Raw genomic sequence first — 20,475 nt, 5'->3', positions numbered from 1 at the left:
AAAGCTATCCATTTTTTGGATAATTTGGTCAGTCAATTTTTTCAAAAGACAAGGAGAGCATAAGTATACATACCTTATATGAGTTATGGTCTGAAAGTATATGTAGAGCTTGAGAAATTAATGAAAATTCCACTAATGTTCTGAACAGTATATATTAATTTTAAGGGAAAGACCTATCCTATATTCTGGGAAAACTTCAAGGATCAAGTGCGGATTGTAATTAGAAGACCAATGAAGTATGCATGAAGTGTCCCAGACTGACTGGCAGATGCTCACTCCATTGTACAAAAATAAATAAATAAATAAAATTCAATAAAAATTTTAAAAATTGGTATTGGAATCAAAATTATAGTAGTATCTAGTATTTTGTTCAATTTTTATAGTAAAATTAGATTGTCCGTTTAAGAATTCCTTTTAGCTGATTTGGTTGAATTCTACCTCTTGTTGATTAAGTCTTGAGATTGCCTTGGTTCTCATGTTATCTGTTATTGAAGACTATAATTTAGCCATTTACAGATAGATTCTAAATTTTTTGTGTTTTTATTTTTCTTTCTTTTTCCAAATGTTATTTCCTTCTCGTCTTCTCTTTGTTGTAAAACCCATTTTTAGTTAGACCAATAATAAATGTACATATTCTCCTTGTAAAAATCCAAAGCGTTACCGATCAAACTAAAATCTTCTTTGATCCTCTACCCTGATTTTAGTTCTGGTTCCCTTTCCCCAAAGGTACCCACAGTGTTTTATTTTCTAAATATGTGTTTTTCTCTGATTCTTCGAGAAAATGAAGCAGGTAGGCGCCTCCCTCTATTCATTGTGTACTTACTCAACATCATTTCCTGAGGGCTGGCTCCTACACTCTGAACACCCCAGATGGTCTCATGCATGAAGTCTGCAACTTGCTTGTGGACATAGGAATTTTTCCTTATGGATTCCTGATTCTAATCCCTAGCTCCTAGCCTCAGATTAAAGAGAATGTTTAACATGCACACCAAAACTAAGAATTTTACCATTATCCTTGGTATTGGAACTATAAATATTTTCCTCTTATATACTAATTTTGTAAAAAAAAAAAAACGAAAAAGAAAGCCAAATTGTGATCACCACATGTTGGTAGTGAAACTCCTACGAACAAATAGTTATAAGAGCTCTTTAAATCACATAAAGACGGAAATGAAAGCTTGTTAAACAAAGTCATTAAGGCAAATGCCCACTCAAAGCAGACATAGTAAGCTCTATAAAAACTCCACTAAATGTTAGCTGTAAAAAATGTTGCATTCATTGTGCTTAATTTACCTCAAATTCTTTTAAGAATAAACTCCCCTGTACGGAGTTTGTGGAATGTGGAAGGTAAAGAGTCCTTGGAGAGCATATTGCAGGTTGTTATAGGAGACACATATCATTTTAAATGAAATCTTCAGCATCTGTTGCAGGCTCTGATTACAAATGATGAAACTGACAATAATTTACACTTACTCCGTAAGTGATTAAGGAGAATGTGTGATCTTTATTCAATGCAAACTACATCTGCTGTGTTTTCTCCTGTACCTGGCTGTCTGCAGGCTCCCACCACAAGAAGAAGGGGCTCTCATGCCCTCTCAGATATCTCACTCAGCTTCCCTGTTTTCCACCCTTGCATCCTAAACCAGATCTTATTTTTTTCTTCCTAAACCAGATAAACTCTGTAATATAAATAGTTTACCATTAATAGAGTTTAAAAGTTTAGCTCCTGTGATAACCCACATATGAGCTACGGGAGAGATTTCGACCTCTTGAAGAGTGACAGCAAAGCCGTTCTAACATGATGCTCCCCGCCACCATATGCTTTTCTCCAAGTCCAGGGTATTGCATTTAGGTTAATTTCAATAGTAGCAGTGGGGTGGAACCATTGTCGTACCTTGGTATCATCCGAGGAATCAAAAAATAATCCTAATACCTGGTCTCGGAGGTTCTGATATAATTTTCTAGAATGCAGTCAGAACATCAGGGCTTTTTGAGGTACCTAAGCTTGAAAAGCACCACGTGTATAGCAACTCCCTAATAACTTCACTCGTGTTGCTCATCTGAGATATTTCAAGATTTTAATCATTCAACCAATGTAATACAGCCTACTTTCAGCTTACTATTCCCTTTCCCCTTCTTCACACTCACTACAACCTTCTGAGTTATAAGTCTTGTGGCAAAAGATAGTTTATTTTTCTGCTGATTGCCTGACCTAGACCTAGTCACCTGAGTAACAGTCATGTGGCAAGTTTATTGATCGTAGAGCATTGGTTATTTACAAATGGTCTGGTAAAATCAAATTGCAATAGGTGTCAGTTTCAGCTTTGGCTAGGGTTTTGGTTTACAAAACACATAATACTGCAAATTATGAATGAATTTCAGATGAATACAGCCAGAAATTGGGCTAAGAAGAAAGCATGTGAACTATTTTGTAAAGATTCCAATTTGCTGCAAAGGAAACCAAACCAAAAAAAGCATGATGATTCATGGACAAATTGGTTCAATGAGCCATCCTACAAGCTGCTTCACTGAGTCCTTTTAATGCCTGTAATATGAATCATCTCCTTGTGCCTTAATAATGACTGGAAGAGTCCAATGACACAAAATATATGCTCACATGTTATTTCTGTTATTTATTCATTGAACAGATATTTATTGCTTTTCTTATATATAGAAGGCCAATTTCTAGCCACTTGCTGTACATGCTTGAATAAGGTATCACACAGACACTCAAAATTTGTCAGGAAATGTGTGTGTGTGTGTGAGAGAGAGCAAGAGAGATTAAGTCTAGCAGGGATTTTAAGGTTAGATAAAAAATATCTAATATAATAAGTATAACAATATATCGAGAGTAGTAATAACGTATAGAGGTTTAAAAAGGCATATGTAATATTGTATTCTATTTGTAAATTTTTTAAAAATCTTTTTTTAATAAGTTCAACAAAATCTTTATGGTATTGAAGTTACAAGTATTAGAATGCCAAGAAATAATTGCTATAATGCAAGATAAGTTATAATCATTCATTTAATGGGATAAAAACAAGATAGAAATATGAAGTAGAAATAGAGTGTATCCATTTGGGACACTCTGGGAAGGCGCCAACTAAGATGATGTTACAAACTCTCCTTAGCCAATTTGGCTCATCAGTGAAGTTTGGGTCTTTGGGTAAATATCTGGTAGCCTTTGGTTGGTTAGGTATATGTAGGGTCTATAACTCTCTTCTCTCTCTATCACCCTACCAGGTTATGATGAAAACAAACCTTAGACTAAATTCTGTTGAATGTGGAAACATTTATTGACAAGTAGGGACAAAATAGTAATGTAGCTTGTTCTTAAGGCTTTGGCAAGTCCCATTCTCTGTCCTTGGCATGGTAAGAAAATTTTGCTCTGAAAGTAGACACAAACCTCTTCTGTTAGTAGGACTAGCCAGCCTCTGAAAGGTGGAGGGACATAGGACCAACTGAGCTCTAGAGCTTAAGTGCTGCATTAAGGATATTAGTCTACTCTGCAGGTGTGCCAAATTTTTTATTCAGTATTACATTCATGCACGTGGAGTATGGCATTTACAAATTGCCCTAACTCACCACCTATCTTTAGATGCATTGATTTCATGAAAAAATATTTCTATCATTTTTATACTCATTTATAAACCCTCTGTCTTAGATTCAAATAACAATATATGAAAGGCTAAATACCTATGTCTTTAGGGCCAACTATTTATTAGGGCACTTCAAAATGCTAACTAACCAACTATGGTATAGATTAAAGACAACCTAGACAAACACACGTGCACCTTACTTTTATACAAAGTATATTATCCCACATGCAAAAAAGTAGATGATATGTTTGAATTGAGACTTGGCGAGTGAATAGGAGCCTGCCATGTACACTAGGATGGAGAAAGCGTTCTCTGTAGAATAAACAGAGCAGAGAAAGAGCATGGCATAAGTGGTTTGATATCCTTGAGACCAGGGTAAATGTGCAGGAACGATCGGATAGGTGGCACTAGCTAAGCTACCAAAGCCTTGAATACTGGGCTAAAGTTCTTCTGTCTTTGGTTCTATGGAGAGAAGCTGGTTATAAACAAGATGAATAAGTTGAATACGGATTCCTCCCATTAATGATCTACCTTATTACCATGGCAATCAGGGTTGAAGGAGGAGTATTTTGGAAAAAGAGTGTAGTGTGGAGGTTAAAAGGACGGGCTTGGCACTCAACTAGATCTGGGTTTGAATCCCAGTTTTGTTAATTACTAGTTGAGTTATATCACTTCTCTTAAGCTTCATCTCATCATCATAAAATGAGGAAAACAATACTCTCCACAGAGAGTTGAATTGTTTTCCTTTACGAATGTTCCCAGTTAATTATGGAACCAGTTGTTTATTAGGTCTATGTGCTAGGGAAGACCAAGTGTTACTTCTTTCTTTCTTTTTTTTTTTTTTTGGTGAGGAAGATTGTCCCTGAGCTGACATCTGTGCCAATCTTCCTCTATTTTATATGCAGGACGCCACCACAGCATGGCTTGATGAGTGGTGTGTAGGTCCCCGCCTGGGATCCGAACCTGTGACCCCTGGGCTGCCAAAGCAGAGCACATGAACTTAACCACTATGCCTCTGGGCTGGCCCCCAAGTATTACTTCGTAAGAAGAATCATTCCTACTGCCTTGGGGGAGAGCTTTTCAAGCATGTTTCCTAGCTGTTAGACTACCCAATTTTCACAAAAGAATGGCAATCCTATCCCAGCCTCGAGGGTTGTTAAAGGATGTTAACATTCACTTCAACAACATCCTACTGGGGTTGCACTCCAGACATTTTTCTCAGTACAACTGGAATTTACTGCTGCCTTATCCTTACCTAAAGCTCAGTGGAGCTCTGGGATAATCTTCACAGCTGCTAGATTAGAATTTAATATCATATTTATTTAACTCATGCCCCATTCCTAGCAAATTTTGTAGAACTTTAAAATTTGTTCTTTGATTAGAACAGAGGTGCAAACACCCCATCCCTTCAAGGTATTTATAGACCTGTGCTTCATGTCAGGCTTTACTGATACTGATCACTGGTATCACTGATCAACATGTAAGAACATAAGAAACAGCCCTAGGAAACCTATTGCTATATTTATTATAAGGATATCATTCATTACATTGCAAGGTGTCCACTGTCACAGGCCCTGCAAGAATAAATTCTCCCTGGTCTCGATATTAAGATAAGTCATAGTTCTCCTCATTAACTAGATATATATTTTCCCTTCTGGAAAGTGTGACTTATTTAACCAGTCTATGTATCTCTGCATTTTCTGCTAGACCATTCTGAACCAAATTTGGGGCCCACTCAGTGCAATTGTACAGGGCCTCACCGGGTGTATCTCATCTGGGTACTATTCTCACTCTTGGCTTCATCTTATTTTTCCCACTTACATTTTTCTCTGTAAAGATTTCCACATCTGTCATTTATTTTGTTGTAGCATATACACTATTATAATTTACTTTAAATACTTTCTTGGAAAGATCAAGCAAGCATACATACATATATACAAAGGTAGATACTATCGCTAGCTAAAGGTCTGGGCTTTCTTCTTCAAGGCGCTGGGATGTTATCAACTATTCTTGTGGTGGAGGCTGACATTGTCAAATTTGCACTGTGGAATGAGTGCTCTGTCACCATAGGAAGAATGGACAGAGGGAAATGGAGTTAGTAATGTATCAAAATATGTTTTGGAACCTTACATCTGCATTTGCTTGGTATTTGTTAAGAATGCAATTTCTTGGAATAGGATTCAAGAATCTGCTCTTCAAATGACAATTTGCTCACACTCAAGTTTGAGAACCAACTTTTTGAGAAGAGTCCTAGACATCCATCAAGAGATCCATTCTGTAAGCCAAGAAAACAATGATGATGGGAGTCTAAATAATGGAAGTGAGAGTAAAAGCTGGCAAACTATCACATTTGAGAGATACTGAATTCTAATTATTTTACCAAATTCCTGGTCTAACCATGGGCCCTCTAGCACCAGTTCAACTGACCCTGTCTTATCAACGGAGTAATTAAGAGTTGATTTCAGGATCTGAGAGTCCCCCTGCTGAGGATTTTAGGCTGGTTACTTTTAAAACTACAGATGAGAAGCAGGCTCCGAGGACTGGAATTTTGCTTGCCCTTTTGAGAGACATTTGCATTTGTGAAGGAAGGGAGGGATGAACTTGTAGGGACCTGAAATTGGCCACCCCAAGATATGACTCTTTGGCATTGGGATTGTTTGGGGCTGATTGCTTTTGATAAACTGGGACAGGGAAGGAGGGTCTGGGGAATGGAACTTGCCTTGTTGGGATACATTTACATTTGTAAGGTAAATCTCTATCTATAAAAGGTGCCTCCCTCTCTGTACCAGGAAGAAGAGGAGAGATGACCTTATCCCTAGAAACTCTTAATGCGGAAGGCAAGAACTTAAGTTGGTTGCTGTCTGGCAATCTCATGAAACTGATTTAGGGTGGTGGCTTCTAACCTTTCTAACCTTTACTTAATCCAATTTGATTCTTGTCTAAAAGTCATGGGATCACCCAACGACCAGACCCCACCTGCACTGATACCATTTTAACTTTTTTTCATGTTCTTTCCTTTGTCTTCGTAAAGAGATGACTCACATACCTATGCCTTAAATTTAGCCCTAGCCTTCGACTCGGGGCAGCAGCAGGAGCTCTGACTGCCCGTGGGTCTTGTCCCCACGCACCAGCTCTGCCTGCCCATAGGTCCTGTCCCCATGCCAGTGGGGGCAGCAGCAGCTGCTCTGCCTGCCCATGGGCCCTGTCCCTATGCCAGCAGGGGCAGCAGAAGTGGCGGCAGCAGAAGCTGTGACTGCCCATGGGTCCTGTCCCCATGCTATTCTATTCTCTAAATAAAAGAGCACTACTGCCAGATCTTGAGAGTCCAAGAAATCTTTCTTTCGACGACTCGGCTCACCGACCCCACATCACCCCCTTGTCCAGTTCAGGCCGGTTGAGACCACCAACCCATCAAATGGGCCTGCACAAGTGCCCAAAATGTGACACTTTTGATGTCAAAGGGCTGAAAACTCCACCCTCAGATCATACCAACACCACCATTTTGTGAACATGCACCCTATGAAGAGCCATGAAGCTGGACTACACTTGTGCAGATCATCAATTACCTCACTTCTCCTTATCTCCAATCATCTAGCTCCACACTTCAGACTGCCCTGCCCTTCACTCCATAAATTTTGCCCCAAGCCCCAGATCGAGGAGACAGATCTGAGAGCATGTGGTGCCTCCTGTCTCCTTGTAGATTGATCCCCACAATAAAGCTGTTTTCCCAAAAGCTGACGCCGTAATAATTGGCTCTTTATACACATGGGGCAAGAGAACCCCAATTTTGTGCAGCAACACTAGCTTTGTCCCTATCGGAGTAAATATTCAGGTCTATAAGGCTGCTTGAAATGCTATGGCGATAAATAGTGGCACTTCTAAATAATGAAAGTTACGTCAGAAAGGGAACAGTTCAGCTCAGCGGTTGCTCAGTTTCTCCTTTCCAACAATCGAGTCCACACACTGCTGGGTTTGGGCCTTCTGCATTTTATCAGGAAACTTATGCAGTTGGCTCAGGAAAGCTGCTAAGATATGAGAGACTTTCCCCGGAAAGGCAGTGGAGCCCAGAAGGTTTGTCTCTACAAAAAACAATTTGCAATTATCAGAACTGAGCTCAACCAAGTTTTTACCCCTGAAGGTATAGTGGATGCCGTGGTGAATAAACTGTGTATCAGTCTTATATTTTGGGTGAGATAAAGCCTAGTTACAGGTGAGGAAAATGAGGGCAGGATTCTGAAAGGACCTGCTCTTTTTGTTCTAAAAGATCCTTATGAAGGAATGACATGAGTAAGTAGCACTTCAAAGCCAGTCAGAAAGTTGAGAAATCCCTCCCTCCTGCCAGGCCCACAGGAAGCTCCCTGCAGGATACTCTGTGTGAGTAACAAGCTTATGAGTAATGACATTATCTTTCTTCCCCAGGCTTTCTTTCACAAGACAAGATGGTTAATATCTGAATTATAGATAAAGCAAGCTTCTGACACCCCATCCTTTTCTTTTTTTCCTCATTTTATGTATGTGCTGCCTACTCACCCAGCTTTGTGGCAAAATAAGTCTCATTCTTATACTTGCATAGATTGAAGGAATGCCTGAATGGTAGAAAGGATATAATTTCTTCCTTTTTTGTAAAATCTTTAAAACCATGGCAGGGGCACTCAGAGAGAGAGAGAATAGAGGAAAGAGGGTGTGGGGAGGAGTGTTGGAAGAAAAGGGATTGATAGAACAATAGTGCTATTTTCTTGTTAAGACATGAAAAAACTTCATGGATAGAACCATTTGTCCATCCATGTTCTTTTTCTCTATAGGTCTTAAGGAGAAATATCCAGTTTGAAGACTACAAAAGTTAAAAGCAGAGATGGAAAAACAAAGTCTATTCGTCCGTATTTTCTGTTGGTAAAATTCAGTGTTGGGGAGGTCTACATCCTCAAGAATATTCAATATTAAATAGCACTCAGATGGAGCTAAATGGAATGCCACAATCATTACCAGGCAAGTCAGGAAGTGAAGTGCTCTAAAGGCTAGCTCCTGTATCATCATCAGGCTCGGGAGTCTGGAAGGGACTAGTTAAGGCTCTAAACCAGCTGTGGGAGGGTCAATTACTAACAGCACAGTGACAGAAAGCTACTTCCTGCTCACAGGCCAACGCTTCTCCAGCCCTTCAAGCAGAAGTGGCACCACTTGAGAGAGGCCTGCATATATTTTCTTCCAGAAATGTACCAAAAAATGCCTTTTAATGATTTTCTACATTTTCAGAAGGAACCTCAGTTTCTCAAGAGGTAACGACTTTTTCTTTGACAAAGAGAATTCTAGTTAATTTCCCAAATTGACGACTTTCTGGGCAGAGAGGTCAGGTGACTCTAATTCCAGAATTTGGGGATACAGTTCTAGTGGTAACTGGAATTCCTGCCTCAGACTCTGCTCTTTTCCTCACGAGGATCCCTGGATTCTCATGGTCTGCATGATGACACTTAATAAACTAATTTGTGAAATAATGACTAACACTTTCCACCTTCTTGGCTTAAATCAGTGATTTCTAACCTGGGCTGTGTGGAAGGAAGCATGGAGGGTCTCTATATGATTTTCAATAATAATGCTACTACCTAACATTTTGGAGTACCTACTGTATGCCACGCAATATGCTTGTTGCTCTGTATGCACTTTTCATTTATTCTATGATAAACTCTAGAAATGTTACAGTTTGTTCTCTAATCCACTGCTTTTCAAACTTCCACATGCATCACAGGAACCTAAGGGCTTTTGAAAACACAGACATCAGGGTTTCTAAATCAGTAGGTTTGTGGCAGGGTCTGAAAGTGTGCATTTCTAACTAGTTTCATATAATGCTGATAATGCTTGTTTGAGGACCACTGCCTCCTTATATGGGGTAATCCAAATTACATATCTGGGACAAGATCACACAGCTAACACCTGGAGGAGATGATTCGAATACAAGGCTGTGTGATGCAAAGCCTAAAAAGAATTCAAAGGATTTTATTGTTTATCTACAATGCAGGTGCCATGAGGTTAACCAAAATGTAGTGCTTGTTTCCTTTTGATGGGGAAAAAGAGAGTGTTTCAGTTGATAACTGGTTAGGTAAGGTTAACCAAAGCCTCCTTGATGAATTACATTTAAGAAACAAGCTTTTATTTAATATACGTCCAGGAAAAAATAACCAAACCTGAGGTCTATGAAGGGGGAAAATAAAAGTAGAGACACTTGGGTAGGGACAATGTTAGAAACCTCTGTGCCTGAAGGCAGAATGTGAGCCTGTCATCCCATAAAAGTCCCTTTTAGCCGAAATCTTATGTATTTCCTAAGCTGACATGTTAGGCAATAAATCATTTTGTAAGGAGGCTGGTGTTGCCTAGAGACACTCTGAGATACCAGATTAATCAAAATTTAATTTCATCCCTCAGCTATCCTGAGTTTTTGTTTTACTGTGTAGTTGACTAGATCTTGGGTTCAAATCTAAAACTCTGGTGATTTATAAAATCTCTTAGTAGGAAGAGGTAAGCCAAAAAGTAGTTACCAATCAAACTCAAAAAAATATTTTTGGAAGACACAGATCTGCCAGTTCAAGGTGCTTCCAACCCTATATGTGTGTCTAGACAAAGACGGAAAGTGAACACAAAGATGGAAACAGACACGCTTGGCTGGAGGGCAGAGGTGTTATTTTTCCAGTGACTCCTTTTCCCAGCAGGAGGGATGTGAGGTTTGACTTTCAAATTAGTTTTACTGTCTTAAGGCAAATATCAGCACACAGTTCTGGCCAAGGGAAAGACAGGGACCCAAACATTACTTGAGTGCCCAACAACACATACCTTAGAGGTCTGTGGTCTTCTATGTTTTAAAGCAATCCTGTGAGATGGTATTATTATTTCCTTTTCACAAATAGGAAACTGGAGCTCTGGAGGCTGGTGACTGCCTGCTATCACCTGCTAAGAAGAGGCAGAGGAGTAATTTGAGTCCAAATCTATGCGGATATAAATCCCACACCCCTGTCAATGGCCAGGATCTATCAGAAACTCCATCCATTTCCCCTCAAGGAGCAGGGTTAAAATGTGCAAGCAGTGTGTGACTCGAAGACAGCTATAGCAACTCACCATGCTGTAGCTTTTCACCTGGAGGCCTCTCCTTGTCCTGAGCTTCGTGTTCTGGTCTACACGGATTCTGTGAATTCTACAGGATCACATGCTTTTGATCGAACTCCTTATTGACTTCTCTGACTTCTTTACTGATGTCTTTAGCCTTTGCCTTTTCAAAAATGCAATAAAATAGTTTTTGTTTAAATGTCACCAAAGCAAAATGCAAAATATAAATGGCTTAAATAGGAATTCTTAAAATAGATGTGAGAAACTGTGAGATAACTTAAAAAAAAAGTCTGGACCTCAAAATATAAAGCTTGCTCAACAAAACTTTGAAATTGGGGGATATTGGGCAGAAAAAGAGGGAGAATGGGGAGATAGAGCAGGAAGGAGAATGTGAAAATTAAATAACCTACATGATTTTATGAGTTTCTTCTTTTTATATTATACTAGAGAAATTTGTATGAATATCAGAAAAGACACAATTTGATGGAATGAGAAAGTGCAGTAGAACTCTCACATAAATGAGAAGGAAAAAGGAGATAAGGAGTAAATTGATGAAACCATTAAAAACAAGGGAAAAAATAATAAAGCAAAATAAATAATACATGCAAAGTAAAATGTAAGGAATAAAATTAAGTAAATTAATTAAAGTACTTAAGTACTTTCCTCTAAAGGGCAGACTGTAATATTTACATGTTTAAAAAATATTATGCTTTGTATAGAGGACAAAGCATTAAATCTGGGTTGAAATTAAAGAGACGTTAAAGAAATATTATTCAAATGTAATTGCAACTACCAAAAAAGCAGGAATGGCTATATTAACACACAGGAGGAGTTTAAGGTTAAATTCACTTATCAGAATAAAGAGGGATTTTAGGTAACTATAGAAAACAAAATTCATGAGAAAAATTGTAAATCTGAATGAGCTTTATACATATACAAAGTAAAAACTACTTAAAAAGCAAAGTGAACATTAAAAATAATAGGAGATTTCAATATATTTCTTTAAAAATAGAACAGATTTTGTTAACAAAAAATAAGTAATAGTGCTCAACTCTAAAATTTCATAGTGAGATATAAATTTTAAATAGCTTAAATAAAAAGTATTTTGTGTATACTCATTGAACTTCTAAAAACTCTGTTTACCAACTTAGACACAAAAAAACCTTAAATTCAAAAATGTATAAATTTTACAGACCAATTCTCTAATCTTAATTATATATAAGGTTTAGGGGGTAATTTTTATTGTATAAAAATTAGAAAATTAGCTTTGAGATAGTAGTTGAAATAAAGAGGAATTTAAACTTAAAAGGGCAAAGTATTTAAAAAACAATAAAAAAGAAATGGCTATACAAAAATCTACTGGACATGTCAAAAGCTCTTCTCAGAAAAAAATACATAGAATTAAGTACATGCATCATTAAAGATGAAAGATTAAATATTAAAATAAAACTAGTATTTGTGTCAGTCAAGATTTTTAGTGGAAATCAAAAGAATTCACAGAACTTTCTCTAGTAAACAGAAAATAAATTTATAAAAGAAGGTATGATGGTTAATTTTATGTGTCAACTTGACTGGACTATGGGGTACCCAGATAGCTGCTCTGGATGTTTTGAAGCCTCTGTTTGGGGATGAGATTAACATTTAAATTAGTAGAGTCAGTAAAGCAGATTGCTCTCCCCAATGTGGATAAGCCTCATCCAGTCAGTTGAAAGCCTGAATAGAACAAAAGCCTGACAATGCTGAGCAAGAGAGAATCCTCTCTGCTTGATTGCCTTCGAACTGGAACATTGGTTTCTTCCCTGCTCTCAGACTTAACTGAAACATTGGCTGTTCCTGGGTCTTGAACCTGCTGACTTCTAGACTAGAACTACACCGTTGACACTCATGGTTCTCAGGCCTTTGGACTCAGATTGAAACTAAACCACTGGCTCTCCTGGGTCTCCAGCTGGCTGACTCACCCCACAGGCCTTGGAATTAATCACAGGGGCCAATTCCTTATTATTGATTTCTTCATGTACATGGAGAACCCTGACTAACATAGCACATCTCTGAGAATCTCTAGGAGGGCCAGAATCAGGTTTAAAGGACACACAATCTGACTCCCAAATTACACCACTGGGCTTCTCCTGCAAAACCCCTGCTTACTCTGCCAAAGGGCAGAAGCACTGGAGTTTGAATGTGAAATCTTCTACTTGCACTTCTGTCACTGCTGTGTTAGAAAGCTGATGTCTCTGGTAATATAGTATTTCACAAGTGCTGTCATCACCCAGTATTGAAGTTGTGGCTAAAAACTCTTAGTTCCCCTTTGTGGGCAGTTTGCTAAGACCCCACCCAACCACTTCCCTTATTGAGCTCACATATTCTGTGTGTCCCATAGACACATACTCCAAATGACTCTGGACCAGGTACCAAACAACTAGGGACAACTTCTATGCCCCAGAGACTGCATGATTGCTCAGATTAGCCAATCCCCAGGAAGCCCAGGAAACCTAGCTATCCTGGCCTCACTTGCCATATATAAGCCTGCTCCTACAGTTCCAGCTTATTGTCACCTGTCCCCAGGTGCAACCCCATGGGTGATCCTGCTTGGCAGCATTGGAGCTGAAAGTAACAAAGTGTTCTGCCTTTCTTCTCTCCTAGTGTCATTGTGTTGTATCCCACCATCAAAAGAATCTTTAAATCTTATAAAACATCTAGCCTGGCCATCCACACCAGGAAGAAGACCATGATATGTTTTCATTTAACATCACTATCTGATAAATTTAATTCTCTTTTAGGTAAATCTAATAAGTAACGTCTATGTCATCTGCATCATAGCTGCCTGCACCCTGCAGTAAGAGAGGACAGATAAATAAGTTAGGATTTCTAACACTAACTTGAAGTGTCTTCTAAATTCAGAGACTTCTCAAATATAAGAATGGTACAAAAGCGGGTAGGCAGATGAATAGAAGGATAAATAGCTGTCTGGATATCTACCGTAAATATTTTAATTAGATAACATACAACATAATAAAGCAGAAGAGAGGAGGAAGAGGAAATTAGTAAAATAAAATCTGAAATTATTATTATTATTTTTTGGTTTTTTGAGGAAGACTAGCCCTGAGCTAATTGCTGCCAATCCTTCTCTTCTTGCTGAGGAAGACTGGCCCTGAGCTAACATCCATGCCCATCTTCCTCTACTTTATACGTGGGACGCCTGCCACAGGATGGCTTGCCTAGCGGTGCCATGTCCGCACCAGAGATCCGAACTGGCGAACCCCGGGCTGCCAAAGTGGAACGTGCACACTTAACCTCTGCACCACCAGGCCTGCCCCAAATCTGAAATTATTAAACTGCAAAAGTAAAAATAGTAAGTAAATGCCAAATAAGAATCTTTGAGAAAGATTTAAAAATCATATTTACCCCTCATGAGCCTGATTAAGAAAAAAGTAGGAAATATACAAGATTGGAAAAGCAAAATGATACATAATCATTGAAAAAGAGGAAATTAAAATGACATTAAGATAATATTCCTTGGGGCCGGCCCAGTGGCGCAGCGGAAGAAAACTAAGGTCACCTTAAGCCTCAAATGTAGACTCAATTAGGTAAATTAATATTCATTCCTAGATATTAATCAGATATTCGGACTTGATTTAACATTAAAATCTTGTTCACTTTCCCTGTTTGAATCCACCTTAGTTTTGATGGGGTTCAGGGCAGGCCTAATTCAATGATGAAAAAGAATGAGAGACAAGAGACAAAAAGCAAAATGTGTTTGATTATGTCATTAATCATACTTGCTCAGGATGCTGATTGTTTCTGAACAAAAACAGTAGGAAAAAAATGGCAGAATCACGTTATGTACAATTTATCAGTGTAATAAGCAGAGCATGGTTTTAAATAAGTAAATATAAATACTCAAAAAGATATCCCAATGTGTATGTATGCTTGTATGTATATATACAATCAAGGACAAAGTTCCGGGGAAAGATTAACATTGATTACATGGTAGAGTTGGAGAATAAAGGGAGGGGTTTTGTTTTGCCTTTATAAACCTTTATGTTATATAATTATTTTGCTTATTATAGCAACCTCATATTATTTTAATTTGAAACACAGCTAACAAAGCATTTGGATGCAGAAGCTGAGTAATGTCACAAGCAGCCAACCAGCCAAGTCATCACCTACATCAAGGAGTTGAGAGAATCTCAGCAATGTGGAGTCTCTTAAGAACCCACCAACCCCCCACGGAAGAAAGTTCTAGCAAATCGTGCATCTGTCACAATTGTTATTAAATTGTCCCTGATGACAAAGTACAACCATAAGTAATTTTGTGTTCTCCTCCCTCACATCCTGCGTCTTTCAGTCTCAAGTAGGAGCTGATGAGCAGGGGAAGTGAGAGAGTGAAAAACAGAGACGGTACCCACACTTTCCTTCTCTATCACAGCATCCTACTTAAGGGAAGTTCACGCTGAGAGTGGAGAAAATCTTTAAACTGGATGAGAATTTAGATTTCTGATTCACTCTCCCTTTCAACAAATACGTATTGAGCGGGAGTCTACAATGTCCTTGCCACTGTTTTAGGTTCAAGGAATAAATTGGTAAACACACCCACACACACAGAAAAAGAAAAGAACAAAGTCCTTGCCTTCAAGGGACTTACTAGGGAAGGCAGACAGAAAATAGACAAACTCAGTGTTATTCCTTAGAAGGCAGAAAAAAACAGCAGGAAGGAGAATCTGGAATGCTAGAGTGGAAGTGAGGTCTGAATTTGTAAATAAGATGGTCAAGGAAGATAAGATTTGAGCAAAGACTTGATGGATGTGACACATGCCCTGACAAGAGTTTCTAGTACCTAAGAAAAAAAAGATTTTATCATCTGAGAATGATTGGGAAAGCTATGGAAGTTACACAAATTTTAATCTAGAGGCAGGAAAGGATATTCCACAGAGTAAATTTAGTAGAGACTGGCAAGAGAGAATAAAGTATCCTATTCAGTTCACACTGACTCACTTGAATGAAGTGACTATATATAATTTAAGGACAAGAGCTTCTAGAACCAGATTTTGCAACTGCCAACATCCTAAATACTTAAAATGTACTTGTTCAATGCTCCATTTGCACTCAGAAAAAAATATCTCTACTTGCAGGGTCCTATCTAAGTGCCTGTGTAGCTTCCTGTACAGCTCTTTGCACAATTGGACTCTTATAATACAAGAATGGTTCCACAATTTGCAGGAGGGAAACAAGGCTATTATTTGAGTTAAGAGTGTAGCCCATCTCTGTCTGGGCTTTGTAGATAAGAGTGCACTTTTCAAGTGGATGCCTAGAGGACTGGTTTTCTATAAATTCATTGTGTTCCTAAAGGTCAGAATTTTGTCTCTTGCTTCCTTGAGATACAGCATTAGTATCACAAGACAGGCCCCCACTTTATATTCATAATTCATCAGCTCACGGAATGATTTAAAAAGAGAACTGCTCTGTTGCACTTGGCATTTTGTCAATACAAAATATTAACATGCTCACAATTATAAACAAAGGGTGTAATGCTACTTTTCCCAACTTTGGGATCTAATTCATGTCTCAGATAAGTAAGGCTAATTCTGAAGCTTATAGGTTGGTGGAGAGAATTCTAAGCAGAATTTTTTTAGGCCTACAATTTTATAAATAAATAGATTACCTGTCTTCACCCTAGAATATCAGAAATCTGAGGTCTAATACTTTGTTTTGTTTACTATTGTTAAAAAAAGGAGTAAATTTTTCAACATATCTCAGAATTTTTCTGTAATAAAGTATATAATTAAATGTATTCACCTATCACATTAAATGTATCTTTTGTAACATAACCATATAAATTTTGGTGTCACATACTTAGCATTATAGAGGCGAGAGAGACTTTTCAGACCCAGACTAACATGAAACAGCAGTACAAGAACAGAGGGGAAAAAAATAATTATTTAACGTTTTTCTTTGTAGATGTCTCATTTGCACTATTTTAGTTATATATCACAACTATTTTATGTAGAGTAATACCATTATCCTAATTTTACAGATGAGGAAACTGAGGCTGAAATGGATCAAGTAACTTGTCGAAAGTCATAGGGCAAATAAATAATAGAGTCGTTCTGTGTGGCTCCAAACCCTGACTTTATTGTAGCTGCTGGGTTTTACTAAAATCTGAGTTATTTTGACAAGAAAAGACCACCTTCAATATTATCTATAGCTTTTCTTATTCAGATGTTTCAGCTGTCAGGGATTTCTAAAGCTTGCTAGGAAAGCTTGCATTAAAAAAATTTGAGCCCTAAAATTCTCCTTCCTGTGACCTGGACTGAGAGGTCCCTAGTCCTGTGTTTTTAGGATGGTTTAGCAATAAATGATTCAAATGAAAAGTAGGTAGTTAAGAGACCACATTGAGAGAGAGCCTCAATTCAAAAGAAATTGCTGAGGTCAATGTATATTATGGAAATGATTTTCTTCCTTTTCTTTGCGCCACTAGCACATGTGGCTTACCCGAATCTTTCACTAAATTTATGTACCTCGAAGTAGGACATGTTCTATAAATCTAGACGGTCCTTTGATGCATATCAGTTGAGAGCCTAGCAGGAATCCACACAATAACAAGTGAAGGGTTTAAGAGATTGGGAGTTTAAAATGGGTAAAGGAGGCGCGCTCGCCCTCTCCGGCCGCCCCTGGCCACCGCCATCCGGCCGCTGCCTCCTCTCGGCCACCCGCGGGCGCCAGCGCAGGCCGGGAGCCGAGCCGCCTATCAGTGTTTGCCATTTCACGTTCGGTTCGGGAAGCTGGGAGTCCTGAGATCCAAGGAGAAAGTGATTGATATAGAAATCAATGGCGATGCAGTGGATCTTCACAGGAAACTGGGTGACAATGGAGAAGCTTTCTTTGTGGAGGAGACTGAAGAGGAATATGAAAAGCTTCCTGCTTACCTTGCCACCTCACCAATTCCTACTGAAGATCAGTTCTTTAAAGATATTGACACCCGTTTGGTGAAATCTGGTGGAAATGAAAGACCATCTCAGAGTTCAGACATCTCACACATCTTGGACACGGAGAGAGTTTTTGCTCCAAGTTCTGTGAAAAAGAAAAAACGAAGGACAAAGAAATGCAAACAGGACAGTAAGAAGGAAAACCAGGCCACTTGCCCTGCTGCAGAGGACACCGTGGATGTGAACCTGAGTTCTGACGATGGCAAGGGGGCCCAGTCAGCAAGAGGATCTTCAAATGCTTCCTTAAAGGAAGAAGAATATAAAGAGCCTTTGCTTTTCCATTCTGGGGATCAATACCCCTTATCTGATGGAGACTGGTCCCCTTCAGACAACACCTATTCCCCAACGGCAGTGTGTCCTAAGAGCGATTCAGAGCTGGAGGTGAAACCAGCCGAGAGCCTGCTCAGATCTGAGTCCCACATGGAGTGGACGTGGGGCGGGTTCCCACAGTCCACCAAGGTCAGCAAAAGAGACAGATCTGACCATCATCCTAGGACAGGTACGATTACACCATCAGAAAATACCCATTTTCGGGTAATTCCAAGTGAGGACAGCCTCAGCAGTGAGGTTGAAAAGGATGCTTCCATGGGAGAAACGGTCTGTACCATAGTGAAACCCAAACCCAGAGCCCTGTGTAAGCAGATGAGTGATGCAACTAGAGCTGCAGGACTTGTCGAACCTCTCCTTGAGCCACCTCCAATTTCATCTATGTTAGATGCAGACCACCTTCCCAACCCCTCGTTGCTGGAGGCTCCCTCAGAATCAAAACCAGCAGCTAAGGTAGACTCGCCGTCAAAGAAGAAAGGTGTCCACAAGAGAAGCCAACACCAGGGACCTGATGATATTTACCTAGATGATTTAAAGGCTCTAGAACCTGAAGTTGCAGCTCTCTGTTTCCCTAAAAGTGAATCAGACCCCGTCTCCAGGCAGTGACCCGAGTCTGACACGCCTTCTGGCTCCCAGTCCCCACAGTCCGTGGGAAGCGCGGCCACTGATAGTGGCACTGAGTGCCTCTTGGATTCTACCATGGACTTGCCTGACGTCACCCTCTCCCTTTGTGGGGGCCTCAGTGAGAATGGAGAAATTTCTAAAGAAAAATTCGTGGAGCATATCATTACTTATCATGAATTTGCAGAAAACCCTGGACTTATAGACAATCCTAACCTTGTAATACGGATATATAACCGTTACTATAACTGGGCTTTGACTGCTCCCATGATCCTTAGCTTACAAGTGTTCCAGAAGAGCTTGCCTAAGGCCACAGTCGAGTCCTGGGTCAAAGATAAGATGCCAAAGAAATCTGGTCGCTGGTGGTTTTGGCGTAAGAGAGAAAGCATGACCAAACAGCTGCCGGAGGCCAAGGAAGGGAAATTCGAGGTGCTTGCCGACCAGTGACCTGCCGTCAGGTGCAAAGGAGCTGGCCAGTGGCAGGTCAGCCGAGGATGACTCGTCGAGTGACGAGGGATCACAGGAGCTCGAAGAATCAATCAGAGTGGACCCCGTCCCCACAGAGCCCCCGAGCCACGGCAGCACGACCTCATATAAGAAGTCTCTTCAACTCTCCTCAGACCAGATTGCAAAACTGAAGCTCCAAGATGGCCCAAATAATGTTGTGTTTAGTATTACAACCCAGTATCAAGGTACCTGCCGTTGCGCAGGGACCATTTACCTATGGAACTGGAATGACAAGGTCATCATTTCAGATATCGATGGAACGATAATCAAGTCTGATGCTTTGGGACAGATTCTTCCACAGCTGGGTAAAGACTGGACTCATCAGGGTATAGCAAAGCTCTACCATTCCATCAACAAGAATGGCTACAAGTTTCTGTACTGTTCAGCTTGTGCCATCGGCACGGCTGACGTGACCTGTGGCTACCTGCACTGAGTCAATGACAAGGGCACAATCTTGCCCCGGGGCCCTCTGATGCTGTCCCCCAGCAGCTTGTTCTCGGCCTTCCACAGGGAAGTGATAGAAAAGAAACCAGAGAAGTTCAAAATTGAGTGTCTGAATGACATCAAGAATCTGTTTGCCCCGTCTAAGCAGCCCTTCTATGCTGCCTTTGGAAACCGTCCCAATGATGTTTATGCTTACACACAAGTTGGAGTTCCAGACTGCAGAATATTCACTGTGAACCCCAAGGGTGAATTAATACAAGAAAGGACCAAAGGAAACAAGTCATTGTATCACAGACTGAGCGAGCTCGTGGAGCATGTATTCCCACTCCTCAGTAAGGAACAGAATTCCGCATGTCCGTGCCCAGAGTTCAGCTCCTTCTGCTACTGGCGAGACCCGATCCCCAAAGTGGACCTGGATGACCTGGCCTGAGGAGGCACCTCGGGCGGAGGCCCTCAGTCACTCACCTGGAGCAAGGGAAAGCGATGGGTGGTTCTGCTGGACAGAGGACACTGGGCTCTCCTCTGAGCCACAGGTGTGGAACAAGACACATGTTGCCAGGCAGGCGCTGGCATGGACAGAGAGAGCTCCTGGAGCTGGAGCTGCCGCCCTCCTTCGCCTCCGTGGACTTGGCCAGGTCGCAGTTCAGTACCCTGGCGGGACAAGTGAGGGGAGCTTGGACCTGAGCTCGGAGGCTGGGCTTCTGTCACTGGTTGGTCCTCACACATGCTCTGTGTCAAGTTGTATACTGGGTGCTCCTTTAACTGAATAATTCAAAAGGAAGAAAAAAGAAGCTAAATAAGAGTGGACCAAAACATTGCGCAAAGTAAAGTTAAAATTTCCAAAAAAAAAAAAAAAAAGGGTAAAGGATCTGAATAGCTATTTCTCCAAAAAAGATAGACAAATA

At 40.0% G+C, this 20,475-nt stretch overlaps 1 pseudogene; it reads left to right on the top strand.

The window, feature by feature from the left end:
- The first annotated feature begins 13,078 nt into the window (after nt 1-13,078).
- LOC106837268 (phosphatidate phosphatase LPIN2 pseudogene) lies at nt 13,079-20,203 on the top strand (annotated as a pseudogene).
- The last annotated feature ends 272 nt before the right edge of the window (nt 20,204-20,475 follow it).

Source organism: Equus asinus, chromosome 3, assembly GCF_041296235.1.
Source record: "Equus asinus isolate D_3611 breed Donkey chromosome 3, EquAss-T2T_v2, whole genome shotgun sequence".
In the NCBI taxonomy this organism is placed as follows: Eukaryota; Metazoa; Chordata; class Mammalia; order Perissodactyla; family Equidae; genus Equus; species Equus asinus.
Note: the sequence above shows the minus strand (reverse complement) of the source record. Positions and strands in the feature narration are given on the sequence as shown.